This window comes from Ictidomys tridecemlineatus, chromosome 4, assembly GCF_052094955.1.
Source record: "Ictidomys tridecemlineatus isolate mIctTri1 chromosome 4, mIctTri1.hap1, whole genome shotgun sequence".
Classification (NCBI taxonomy): Eukaryota; Metazoa; Chordata; class Mammalia; order Rodentia; family Sciuridae; genus Ictidomys; species Ictidomys tridecemlineatus.
Genome location: NC_135480.1, coordinates 106,088,430 through 106,101,798, shown reverse-complemented (window position 1 = coordinate 106,101,798; position 13,369 = coordinate 106,088,430).

The following is a 13,369-nucleotide window of genomic DNA, read 5'->3' as shown; positions in this document are numbered from 1 at the left end:
AATTAATGCCCAATTAAGTAAGAAATGGAGCCAAGAAAATGACTTTCTCAATTGTCTCCTCCAAGGTCTCACTCTCTGGCCTGTGCCTCTCAGTGTAGCGTACAGGAGGGATATTGGAGTCCCATTTGCCCACTGAAAGGAAACATAGTATCTATCAAATTATCAGAAGAATACATTTTGTACAGATAGAGAACTAAAGATTTAATTTTCATTTTACCACTAGTAGGAACTTGGGTCCATGGAATCAGGACAGTGAGTCAATGTCTTTTTCTCCATGACTCCTACCCAAAATATCCTTTCAGAGTCCCCTACAATACCCCACCTTTCATCCCCCAAAAGGAAGCCATATCTAGGGTGAAGAGGTGACTCTTTCCAAACTACACGTCTAATTCGTGGCAGTTTCTCTTTCCCACTTCCCTCCTGAAGGGGTCAGGTTAAGCATGGACACCTTTTGGTAGCAGCAGTGCCGCAGTCCGGCTGCAGCAAAATAAACTGGGGGGGGAGGGGGGCATGACGAACAACTTGTGTACATTGATACAGCAGGAGTGGGAGCTGTTTTTTCTTGGACAGGAGCGGTATTTATACATTCCACACAGCTTATCTTAATTAGCATAAACTAGATACAGCAGTCAACCAATAAGAAATCTCCACACTTAATGGCTGGCTTTTGCTACTTCATAAACCACTCCCTCTGGCATTTTGCCAGGCGCCATCCAGATTTGTTTACAGACTCTAACACAGCAGAGGTCCGGCTTCTTCCCTCCAGGAGATGAGAACCCTAAAGTCAGCTATGGCCAACTCACAACCAGGTGACTTTTTTTTTTCCCTAGAGGATTTGGGGAGAAATCAAGCTAATGAGTCAGAAAAAAGGCAATAGAAAGAGAGAAAAGTTTTGTTATTTCCCCAGGCAAGATATACCAAGGAGCTCCTGCAATAAAAATGACATCAGCATTATTGAGATGGAGACAGACAAAACCAAATGTCCACCAGGAAGAGGCTGCTGTGTTTCTCTCAGAGATGTATGCTGTGTGCATGCCTATGTATTTAAGGAGCGAGCTATCAGGGCGGTGGGGACACCAACCTTTTTCAATTTTACAACTACAACATATCAGATGGAGTACTGAGTGTTATCAACACAAGCTCTTGGCACTCCTCAAAATATGCCTGTGAGGTGGGTTTAATCATGCCCAATTTACAGAAGAAAATGCGGAGACTTAACAAAGTTTCAGTAACTTGCCCGAAGTCACAGATTTCATATATATAGGATGCAGGGATCTAATCCCTTCTCTGGGATAAATACTAATCCCACCATCTTGCATTTTTGTATTCAGTATTTCAAATACATTCTTGTCACAGAGTGAACAATCTTGTGAGGTAGATCACCCTCCTAACTTGCCCATGAGGAAACTAAGTCACAAACTTGAGGCTAGAGATAGCTTCATCAAGGACAAGCAGGTAGGAAATGATGGCTGGGTTCCCTTTTATCAGTTTATCATGCTAGCAAAATAGGAACTTCCTAGATTTTGGAATCCTGATGCCCTCGATAATCAGAAAACATGTCACTCCTTAAAGAATAAATTTCTGTGACCAAACTCATCACCCAGGAGGTCAAATGCTAAGGACAACTACCACAACCAAAAGCCAAAGAAAAACAAAGAAATTCATGGAATTTCCAGCACTGGCAGGATTTCAAGGGAGAGAATTGAGTCTCTGTCTCTCACAGAACTTTAGGCCCAATGTTCAGTTTTCCCTGCATGGAAAAGAATAGTAAAGATAAAATAGCAAAAGGAATGACAGCATACACTTACTTAACTCTTATAAATTCCGGGTATGCTTAGAAGTGCTTTACGTTTTCTTTTCTCATTTCATCATGAGACATATTATGAAGTAGGTACTATTATCATCTCTATTTTATACATGAGGAAATGAGGCACAGATAGGTGAAGTGATTTGTCCACTGTAGCATACCTGGAAGAGCAGCATTGGGATTTGAATCCAGGGAGTCTAATGCCAGAGTATGAATGCAAAAGAGCCCCTGGCTTCCAGGCATATTGTGAGCCATTCTGAAGAGGTCCTCTAGGCACCAGCTTACAGTGTAGGTGAGGAAGTCTGGGCTCAGCACCTGCATCTGAGGCAGGGGTACTCTGAGATGTCACTCCCCATCCCCCTAGCAGGCCTTTGCCCTCCTGGCATTTGGCTGGTTCCCTCTGCCACCTCACTGCCAGCATCACCAGCTGCCCCTTGTCAGCCCAGCACAAAGGGACGCCAGATTGGCTGGGGGAGGGGTGGCAGTGCCTGCTCTGTCCCTCTTGCCAAGTAGGGAAATTCTCCTCCCCTCCCCCTTCTCCTGGGAGCTCCCATCTGGCCTGTATCACCAGTTCTTCTTTGCTTTGAAAAGCCTGCTTTTAAGCAGGGGAGATGGGATTCAGTCCCGTGAACCATGCCTGTTAATCCAATCAGGGGCATTTTCCCTGGTTAGGGGCATTGCCCAACCCTGCAAGGTCTCTGCCATACACTTTGAAAGGAAGCTCTGCCAGGAACCCAGTCACAGAGAGGGGCAATGGTGTCCAGGCCTTTCTTCGGGATACACATTTGACCTCAGAGATTTTAGAATGGTTTCTTTCATCCTCTCCTTCCCTACTGGGTGCTGTGGCCCATTGTCTATGAAAAACAGGCAAAAGGATGAAGATGGGGGTGGAAAACAGGCAGTTTGAGATGGTAGATAAATATAACCCTACAGCTCAGCAGGCCCAAACCGTTGTCCAAAGTGTGCTGACCTTGAGACTACTTCCCTTCTCAGGCCTCACTTTTCTCATCTATAAAGTGGGAGAGCTGGATTAGATGGACCCTATAAGTTTCCCTCCCTATTGTATAAAATGGGAAGACTCTGCCAAGGAAGGAATTGGGAAAGAGTCAGAGATACCTATTTATCCTCTCGCCCTCAGGACTTCCATTCTCTAGGACTCTGCCCATTGACATGACATAGGGATTACTTATGTTGGCTGTTGTTCCAATCTTTGACAATAGAGAATGACTCCAGAGCTTTCCTTTTACTCAAACTGGCAAGTGTTTCAACCCTCAGTCCTAAGTATCATGCCACACACCGCAGAGACTCTCAGCTGAGCCTCATGTATTGCAAATTTAGGGTTAGATCTTTGCCTTCTGACTTTGCTTTTCTCTTTTGATGAATAAAAAGACCAGAATGAAATCTTACAGGGTACCAGGCAATTAGCTAATCAGAAACATGGATAATAAGCTTTGAAACATGAAGTATCTCACAGAGAAAATCTGCCAGACCCTACAACCATGTCAGGCTCTATCTCTAATAGGCAGCAATAACCCAGAGCCACAGCAGGTTGAAAGTTGTTTCTTGACAGCTGGTTTTTCAAAAGGCTTTTTCTGACTCTAATATTCCCCAGCCCAAAAGAAATAAGGCAAAACTAAGGGAAACTATCTTGGATCACATGGGGAGAAACACCAACAGGAAGCTGATTTGGTATCTTGGATTGTACTATAAATTTTAGGGCCAGCTGCCTGAGCTCGATTGGATGACTTCGTACAGCACAAAGTATATCGTCGCACACACCAATCAATAAAGCAATCAATAAAGCCTTTCAGTAGTGATGACTGATGATGAAATGCCCTTTTCTTTGTCAAAGTCTCATTGCTCATTCCCTTCCACCAGATCCTCCACCTAATATGGCAGCCATAGGAACCGAAGTTAGGCTGCAGGACATTCTAAACAAAGGGTCTCACAGATGGGGCTTGGGTGTGGGGACCCGAGTTTGCATTTCAGCTCTGACATATGCTGGTGGAAAAGTTCTCAGCTTTTCCATCTATGTAGATGGACCTGACTTTATAACCTTCCCAGTACCCAGCTCCTCTGAGCCAGGACCCATGTCTGTTCTCACTAGCCTCTTTCAGGGCTAGCAGATAATGAGAAAGTAGCAGATAATGAGAAAGAGCCATTTCAGGAAGATGGCACATGACATCTGGAGAGGATGGTGACAAGCACTGGGCAGTGATCCAAGCAGGGATGTTCCAAATAGGAGATGCTCTGAAGGCAAAGTGCAATGACATAGGCAACTTGGGGATATGCAGTTGGCCACAGGGAAACCTGAGTGAGTGTCCAGCTTGTAGATTCCACTCCTGAAACAAACTAATGAGAACAGATATGGGTCCTGGCTCTGAGGAGCTGGGTACTGGGGCAGATTATAAAGTCAAAACCAATTATATAGATGGAAAATAAAGACATGGGCATATGACTAGTATGGGGCCAGGCTGGGGTGTAGACTCAGGAAACCAGAACCCAGGTCCTGGATACGTGATGGTTCTACTTCCTCCCAGGAGTAGGCTATTTGAGAGCTTGAGAGGTCATGACCAGAGGTCATCACAGTCAATTCTGAAAAATGTCTACCATTAAAGGAAGAGTCTCTCCCATGGCCCTAAAAGCTGGTATACTACAGACGTGGAAGGCTTGAGACAAGAACCAGTATGGAAGTCCTGACTCAGTGAAGAGCCACAGAGGAGCTCCTGTAGACACTCTAAACCAGTTCAAGTGTTCAGACACAGACAATTTCACCCCAGAGTGCTGAAATAAAATCTTAGACCCACAATCTGTAATTCTGAGAAATCATGGGAAAGTGAAGGCGAGCAGAGGAGAGACGATTAAATACATTGCTTAAGTCTAACAGAGCAGAATCAACCCTAAGAACCATTGCATACCAATGCAGATTAATTTACCATTTGAATGGGTTTACTTACACAATTCAAAATGCTCTCATTATATTCTCTCATTCATTCATCAAAGAAATTAATGAAATATCTTCTATGTGGGATACTTTAATTGACAAGACAATGAAAAATCTTTTCTTTTACTTAGTCTGCTGGGAAGAGTCAGAAACCAATATGTAAACAAACAACATCTCAGATAATTGCCATGAGGAAAATGAAGCACATCAAAGGACTAGAAAAGGATTATAAATGAGGAAATCCCTCAGCCAGGATGATGTGAAAGCATCTCCAAAGGCATTTGAGACCAAGGTGAGGAGAAGGAGCCAGATATGTAGAGCTCTATGGGGAACTTGTTCCAGGCAAAAAAAATTTTAAGCGCAAAGTTCCAGGTACTTGGGCAAGTTTGCCCGGTTTGAATATGGTTTGCCTCCTCCAAGCTTCCATATTAAAATTTGATTGCTATTGTGGCAGTGTTGGAAGGTGGGCTGTGTTTGGGGCCATACCTCAATGCCTTCACAAGTTCATGAATGCCTTTCTTTATTCTATTTTTTTCTTTCTTTCTTGGGACTAGATTACTTATCAAAATAACAGCTTGCTATAAAGTGAATATTGCTTCCTCAGCCTTCTCTTGCTTCTCTTGTATGTGATCCTGCTTCCCCTCCCTTTTCCCCTCCCCTGCCGTGAATTCAGTTTCACCAGAAGCTGAGCAGATGTGACTACTCGATCTTGAACCTCTCCACTTCCAGAACCACGACTTAGATGAACTGCTATTCTTTACAAATTGCCCAAACTCACATACCATTATTAGCAATACAAAATGGACAAAGATGGCATGTTTTGGAAATCAAAGAAAGCCACCATATCTGATCTACAGTAATGGATGGGAAAGTTGGGGAGATAGATCAGGGAAGCTTTATAAACCTTTGTGGACCATAGTCAGAAGTGTAGATTTTCAACTTTGACCAATGGGAAGAAATTGAACTTTTTAGGCAGAGAATGACGTGACTCAAATTACTTTTCAAGATGATGGGTCTCACTGCCCCGAGGAGCACAGTTTGGGACTGGACAAGTGCTTGTCTTGGGAGAAAACTTGATGGCTTGCAAAAAGGTGGTTCCAGTATGGAAGCTGCAGTGAGTCCAATTCAAGATCTTTTTTGAGGATTAGATGGTGCATTAAAACTTTGAGAGTATATAATTTACTCTTTTCAAAAAATACATTTACATAAGTATATGTACATATTAATGGTCAAGATAGGAAAGTGATATATAAACATTAATGCAGTGCAGGTAGGACAGCAGGATGGTGGCAGGAAGTACGCTAAGGAAATGTCACTGCAACCTGCTGGTGTTGGCTAGAGAGCAGATGTCTGAGCGTCACTGGCCCATGAGCATGGTCAGCACAAAGGGCAAAATAACACCCCCCAGCACAAAGGGCAAAATAACACACCCCCCCCCCGAAAAAAGGAAATGCATGCACATCCTTCATATGGTATGCTTAAATAAGTCACTTCAAATCCACATCATGAAACACTTGGCAGCCATTTGTTTAAATAAATCTTTTTCTTCTACATACTGACATTGACAAAAGGTATTATTTTAAAAAAGGGAAAGTCACAGAAAAAAGAGTACTGCAAATCCAGAAGTTCTGGAAAGGCACTTTTTGTCATGGCCCTTCAGAGCACAAAGCACATGTTCATCCATACTAAGCGATGCACAGCTCTGCTCCTGCTGGCCATGCAGGAGGTGCCTCTGACAGCCCCCTGCAGTGCCTCACATCCTGGACCTCACTGTTTTAATCAGCTATTGCGTTGCTATGACCAGAGACCTGACTAGAGCAATGTAGAGGAGAAAAGGTCTATTTTGGCTCACAGTTTTAGACATTCAGTCCCTGGTCAGCTGACTCCATAGCTCTGGGCCCAGAGTAAAATAGAATATCATGGCAGAAGGGCACGGCATAGGAATGCTGCTCAGGACATGACAACCAGGAAGCAGAGAGAGCGCTCCTCTCAGCAAGGACAAAATATAAACCCCAAAGTCACACCTCAGTGACCCACATCCTCCTGCAACATCCCACCTGCTCAGTTACCACTCAGTTTTAATCCATATGAATAGATTGATCCACTGATTAGGTTACTACTTCACCCCTGAACATTCCTGCATTGTCTCACACATGAGATTTTGGGGGATACCTGTATCAGACCTAAACCATAACTTTCTGTCCCTGGCCGCCAAAAGCTCATGCCTATCTCACAAAGCAAGATACATTTAGTCCGTTTCCAATAGTTCTCATTGTCTTAATAGTGCCAGCATTTCCCAAAAAATCAAGTCCAAAATCTAATATGAGACTCAAAGCAAACTATGGATGTTTTTTCCTGGAAAGATCAAAAGCAAGTCACATATACCCAACATATAATGGCTCAGAGTCAACATTTTCATTCCACAAGGGAGAAATAAGGGATTGGAAAGAAGGGATAAGACCAAAGCAAGACTGAAATCCAAATGGGCAAACAAGTTTTGTAGTTCCATGTCTAACATGTGGAGTGTTTTGGTTCAGATATTAGATGCCCCCCAGAAAGCTTATGTGAGAGACAATGTAAGAGAGTTTGGAAGTAAAATAATTGGGTTATAAGAATCTTAACCTCATCAGTGCATTAATTCCCTGATAGGGGTTAACTGGGTAGTAACTAAGGCATGTAGGATGTGGCTGGAGGAGGTGTACCTTTGGGGTAGATATTTTGTCCTTTGTGAGCACAACTCTCTCTCCCTCTCTCCTTCTCTCCTATTCCTAGTGCCATGTCCTGAGCTGCATTTCTCTGCCATACTCCTCTGCCATGATGCTCTTTCTCACCCCTGGCCCAGAATGATAGAGTTGGCCATCTATGGACTGAGACCTCTGAAACCATGAGCCCCCAAATAAGCTTTTTCTTCTCTATTTGTTTTGTCCAGACTTATGGTCACAGCAGTGAAAAAGGTGACTAAAACATGGGGCACAGGGGATCATGATGTTTCTTTTAAAGGGCTGTGGAGCTCTGTTTCAATGGCCTTGCTGGTTTCAGTCACATGGCCTTTCTCTTGGCTTTGCCTTTGCTTGATTCCAGGAGCCTTTCCCAGCAGACTTTCCATGGTACTGGCATTTCTTAATCTTGAAGGTCTCCACTGCAGCTTTGGCCTCCTTTTCACATCTCCATGCATTGCCCTCTCAGGGGCAGCCCACAGGGCCTCGACCCTGCTGCGCTTTGCCTGGCCTCCCAGGCCTTCCTTTGAAACCTTGATGGAAGATGGAATGATATCCTAACTCCAATATCCTGCAATCAATGCAGAGCCAGCACCACATGGTTGATGCTAAGGTCCACTGCCATCCTGAGCAATAGCCAAGCCTCCTGGGACCGTGGCTGTAGCAGCCTCTGAGTCTATAAATTACTCTACATTTCACATTTAATTTTTTAAACATTAAATATGAGCTCCCTGGGGCCATATTCTCATAGAGTACTACTAACGCTTTGATGTTGGCCTTCTTCTATTTGTTAAGATCACGCACCTGCCTTTCAAGAATTATGACTGCCTTAGTCCATTCCAGCTGTCTAACAGAATACCATAAACTGAGTGACAACTCAAACTTATTTCTTACAGTTCTGGAAGCTGGGATTTCCAAGATGGCAGTAGTGGTAGATTTGGTGTCTGCTGAGGTCCCACTTTCTAGTTCATAGATGATGCCTTCTAGCTATGTACTCACAGGGTAGAAAGGACAAAGCAGCTCTGAGGGTCTTCTTCTATAAGAGCACCAATTATATTTATAAGGGCTCTACCTTCATGACCTAACCACTCCCCAAAGACCTCATGACATATCATATCCTTATAACCATCAAATTGGGGTAACGATTTTAACATATGAATCTTGGTGGGAGCACAACTATCCAGACCAGAGCCATGACTTGCACAATCCACTCAGGTACAGTGTCTCCTGTGTGGCCATCCCAGTAACAGATCTAATTAGGTTCCCATATTTGTGATCTACCTTCTCAGGAAGCCCTGAGAAGATCCAGCACATATTTTTTTTTTTTTTCCACTGACTTCTAGCCAGCTCTGGCCAGAGTAGTAGGGGATCAGGAGATAAGGAGGCCAACGACCACCCTGTATATAATGGTGGTTACAGAGGAGATCTGCGAGTCTCTGATGTATTTCCCACTCTTATAGTTTAATTGGGTTCCTTGATCATTCCCATGGCTTCCTAAGTCACAGATTAGTTGGCCTGCTCCCTCAAAGACTACGTCATTTACAGAGTATTTACTCACAAAAGCAGCAAGAAATTATGTGGGTCTTTTATTAACTAGATACAGAAAATTTGACTATCTCCACTGAGCCCACACTAAGTGGAGCCAGTCACTGTAGTGAAAAAAAAGGGGCTTCCCAGAGGATTTGGGAGTGTTCTTTTTTTAAAATAAGCCTTTTAGAGAGAGAAATTTTTCATAGGGGGAAAAAAAAACTTTTCTAAAATTCAAAGAGTAAAGAAATGGCCAAGCTTATGCCAAGAGACTAACTTCTAATTTCATTGAGGCACCAATTACTGAGTCTATGCTAGGATCCTATTCTTCTTCCCGAGGATCTGGCATATTTTATACTCCCCAAAAGGGTAGTTTACTCTGGAGGCAGAGTCATGTTGGATAATAATCCCAGCAGACAAATGCAAAAGACAGCAATAATAAATGTTCCTGCTAAAAGAGCACAAAGGAAGTAAAATCTTGGGAGCATTTCGGGAGCACCAGCCGCTTCTTAGCAAAGGCAAAGATAACATGATTCTTAGCTAGACTGCAAAAACATCTTTGAGTTACAGGTGTCAGCTCATGTGTCTGGCCTTTGCTTTATTACTACCACTTAGTATGCTGTTATTGTCCACTCACAGCACAGATGATTTCTCTTACACAAGAAACTCAGTGCTCTCTCTCTCTCTCTGAATTCCCAGCCTCCCAAACCCAAAGCCCATTTCCTTTTAAATTTTCTGCTAACCCAAGATTGCTTGACCCTTTTGCTTCAGAAAGAGAACTAGCTTAACAGGAAGGTCTAAATAATGGCATCTGTGTTCACTGAGCTATTAAGCCCCATTGTGTATGAGGGACATGATATGTATATGACATGACATGTATGGAAATGATAATGATACTAGCAATACAAATTATTTTCTTTTTCAATAAATTCCACTTGTTGATATCAAGCCCTGAGAGTTTCAAGAGGTGAGACAGCTCCCACAAGGAATTTGGAGTCTCTTAAAAAGGTTAAGAAAATTATAGGATTGTAGAAGTATGAAATAAATTTAATGAAGACAAGGGATTCCATGGGCTATGAGGCTCATAGGGGAAAACCCAACTCATGAAGAGAAAGATCAGGGAGGTTTCTAGGGTTTGAATGTATCTCCCAAAATTTCTTGGATAGAAACTTAATCTCCAAATTCACATGTTGATGGTGCACAGAGTTGGGGATTTTGGAAGGTAATTGGATTAGGAAAGGTCATGAGACTGGGTTACCCACGATGGTCTTAATGGCTTTATCAGAAGAGAAGAGAGACCTGAGCAAGCACATTTGCTCAGTCTCTTCCACGTTATGATGCAGTAAGAAGGCCTTCACCAGATTTCAGCATAATAAATTTCCAGGAACTAAACCTCTATTCTTCTTTTTAATATTTATTTTTTAGTTGTAGTTGAACACAATACCTTTATTTTATATATTTATTTTTATGTGGTGCTGAGGATCAAACCCAGGGCCTCGCACGTGTTAGGCAAGTGCTCTACTGCTGAGCCACAACCCCAACCCTATTCTTTTGTTGTTGTTGTTGTTGTTCTAATTAGTTATATGTGACAGTAGAATGCATTTTGACACATTGTACACAAATGTAGCATAACTTCTCATTCCTTTAGCTGTACATTGTACTGAGTCACACCAGTAGAATAATCATGCATGTATATAGGGGAATAATGTCTGTCTCATTCTATTGTCCTTCTCATCCCCACAGGCCCACTCCTCCCCTCACTTCCTCTGCATAATCCAAAGTTCCTTCATTCTTCCCTAACCCTGCCGCACAATGGATCAGTATCTGCTTATGAGAGAAAATATTCAGACTTTGGTTTTTTTGAATTGGCTTATTTCACTTAGCATGATATCCTCTAATTCTTCCATTTACCTGCAAATGCCATAATTTCATTCTTCTTTAAGGCTGAGTAATATTCCATTGTGTATATGTACCACATTTTCTTTATTTAGTCATCTGTTGAAGGGCATTTAGGTTGGTTCCATAGTTTAACTATTGTGAATTGAGCTGCTATAAACATTAATGTGGCTATGTCACTATAGAGTGTTGATTTTACATCCTTTGGGTATGAATGGAGGAGTGGGACAGCTGGGTCAAATGGTGGTTCCATTCCAAGTTTTCTGAGGAATTTCCATATTGGTTGCACCAATTTACAGTTTCACCAGCAGTGTATGAGTGTATCTTTTCCCTCACGCCTTGCCAACACTTGTTGTTGCTTGTGTTCTTGATAATTGCCATTTTGACTGAAGTGAGATGAAATCTTAGAGTAGATTTGATTTGCATTTTTCTAATTGCTAGAGATGATGAAAATTTTTTCATATGTTTGTTGGTTGATTATATTTCTCCTTCTGTGAAGTGTCTGTCAAGTTCCTTAGCCCATTTATTTATTTATTGTCTTGGTGTTAAGTTTTTTGAGTTTTTTATATATCCTGGAGATTAGTGCTCTATCTGAGGTGCATGTGGTAAAGATTTTTTCCCATTCTGTAGGCTCTCTCTTCACGTTATTGATTGTTTCCTTTGCTGAGAAGAAGCTTTTTAGTTGAATTCATCCCCTTTATTGATTCTTGATTTTACTTCTTGCACTTTAGGAGTCTTGTTAAGGAAGTCAGGCCCTAAGCCAATATGATGAAGATTTGGGCCCAGTTTTCTTCTGTTAGGTGCATGGTCTCTGTTCTAGCATCTAGGTCTTTGATCCATTTTGAGTTGATTTTTGTGCAACATGAGAGAGAGAGGTTTAATTTCATTTTGCTGCATATGGATTCTTTATAAATTATTCACCCTGTGGTAATACGTTATGGCAACAGAAAATGGACTAAAATAGATGCCTTCATGAAGTAGGTGACATTTTGAGTCTTGAGAGTTGGGGTTGAGGTGGGAAGAAGAAGCAGAGGATAGGGAAATGAACCAGGCCTGGATGAGACTAGATGAATGGTCTAAGCTACAGAAATGGATCAATTAAGGACACCTTGGATGTTTTATGCATGTGTCATTTTCAGTGTCTATGCATGACAAAAAATGAAATAAAAATAAATAAAATTCAGAAAAGCATTGAGGGCCTGGGACTGTGGCCCAGTGATAGAGCACTTGCCTAACTTGTGTGAGGAACTGGGTTCAATTCTAAGCACCACATTAAAAAAATATATTGTGTCTATCTATAACTAAGATTTTTTTTAAAAGAAAGAAAAGTATTGAAACCATGAACATCCTCTCTGTTGAGTGAGCATAGGAAATGCAAAATTTCAGGTGATCAGGTAAGAATGTTGAAAAAAAAGTAAACTACATTATGATTCCAGTAGATCTGTCGATTTATAGAGAATAATTAGAGTTTGTAGGGATTAGAGTTCCATAACGGACAGAGGGAGTCTGCAAGACCAAGTGTTATGGTTTAAAACTCATATATGTTAGAATGCAAGAAAATTTATAGGTGAAATGATTGGGTTATGAGAACCTTAACCTAATCAGTGCATTAATCCATTTGATTGGATTAACTGGGTGGTAAGTGTAGGCAGGTAGGTTGTATCTGTAGGAAGTAGGTAATTGGGGACATGCCTTTGTAGTTCATAATTTTGTCCCTGGTAAATGGTTCTGCTCTCTCTGCTTCCTAATTGCCATGTCCTGAGCTGTTGTCCCCCTCCAGGCCCTTCTGCCATGGTGTTCTGTCTCTTTTCAGACCCAGAGCAATGGAGTCAGCCATCTATGAACTGAGGCTTCTGAAACTGTGAGCCCCAAATAAATTTCCTCCTCTGAAGTTCCTTGTCAGGTCTTTTGGTCACAGTAACGAAAAGCTGAATAAAGCACCAAAAATGGCAAAAAAAAAAAAAAAAAAAAAAAAAAAAAAAAAAACCCTGTCAGGAAGGCTTTGGGGCCAACATTCTAATCCTGAAATAACTCTAGGGTGTTGCATAAGGTTCCAGACAGACTGCAGAACTGGGCACAAGACCTGGGCACAAGACCCCAGGCAAGAATTCCATTCTGAGGCTGAATGAAGAATCCAGAAGGCTCAGAGATCCTCAGAAGTCTCACTCCACAATTTCAACCCACTCCCATCAGATACTCATTTTTAAGTAGCAACGTATTTTAATGTCAAGCCTCATTGAGCTGCTGTTATTTCTTTTCTGTGCCAGGATCTGTTTTTCTGCACCAGGCCCATACACCTATGGGAGATGCACTGTGTGTGGTTTCAGAGACGAGAAAGGGGAACAAGGCAAACCTCTTCCTCTGCTATGTGCAACTGTGAACTCCAAGAAACTCCTACTAAGAGAAGCAAAGCCTGGTAAGACTTATTATTTGAGACATGGACATTCTCACAAGAGAAACATAAGAGGCAAGGGAAAA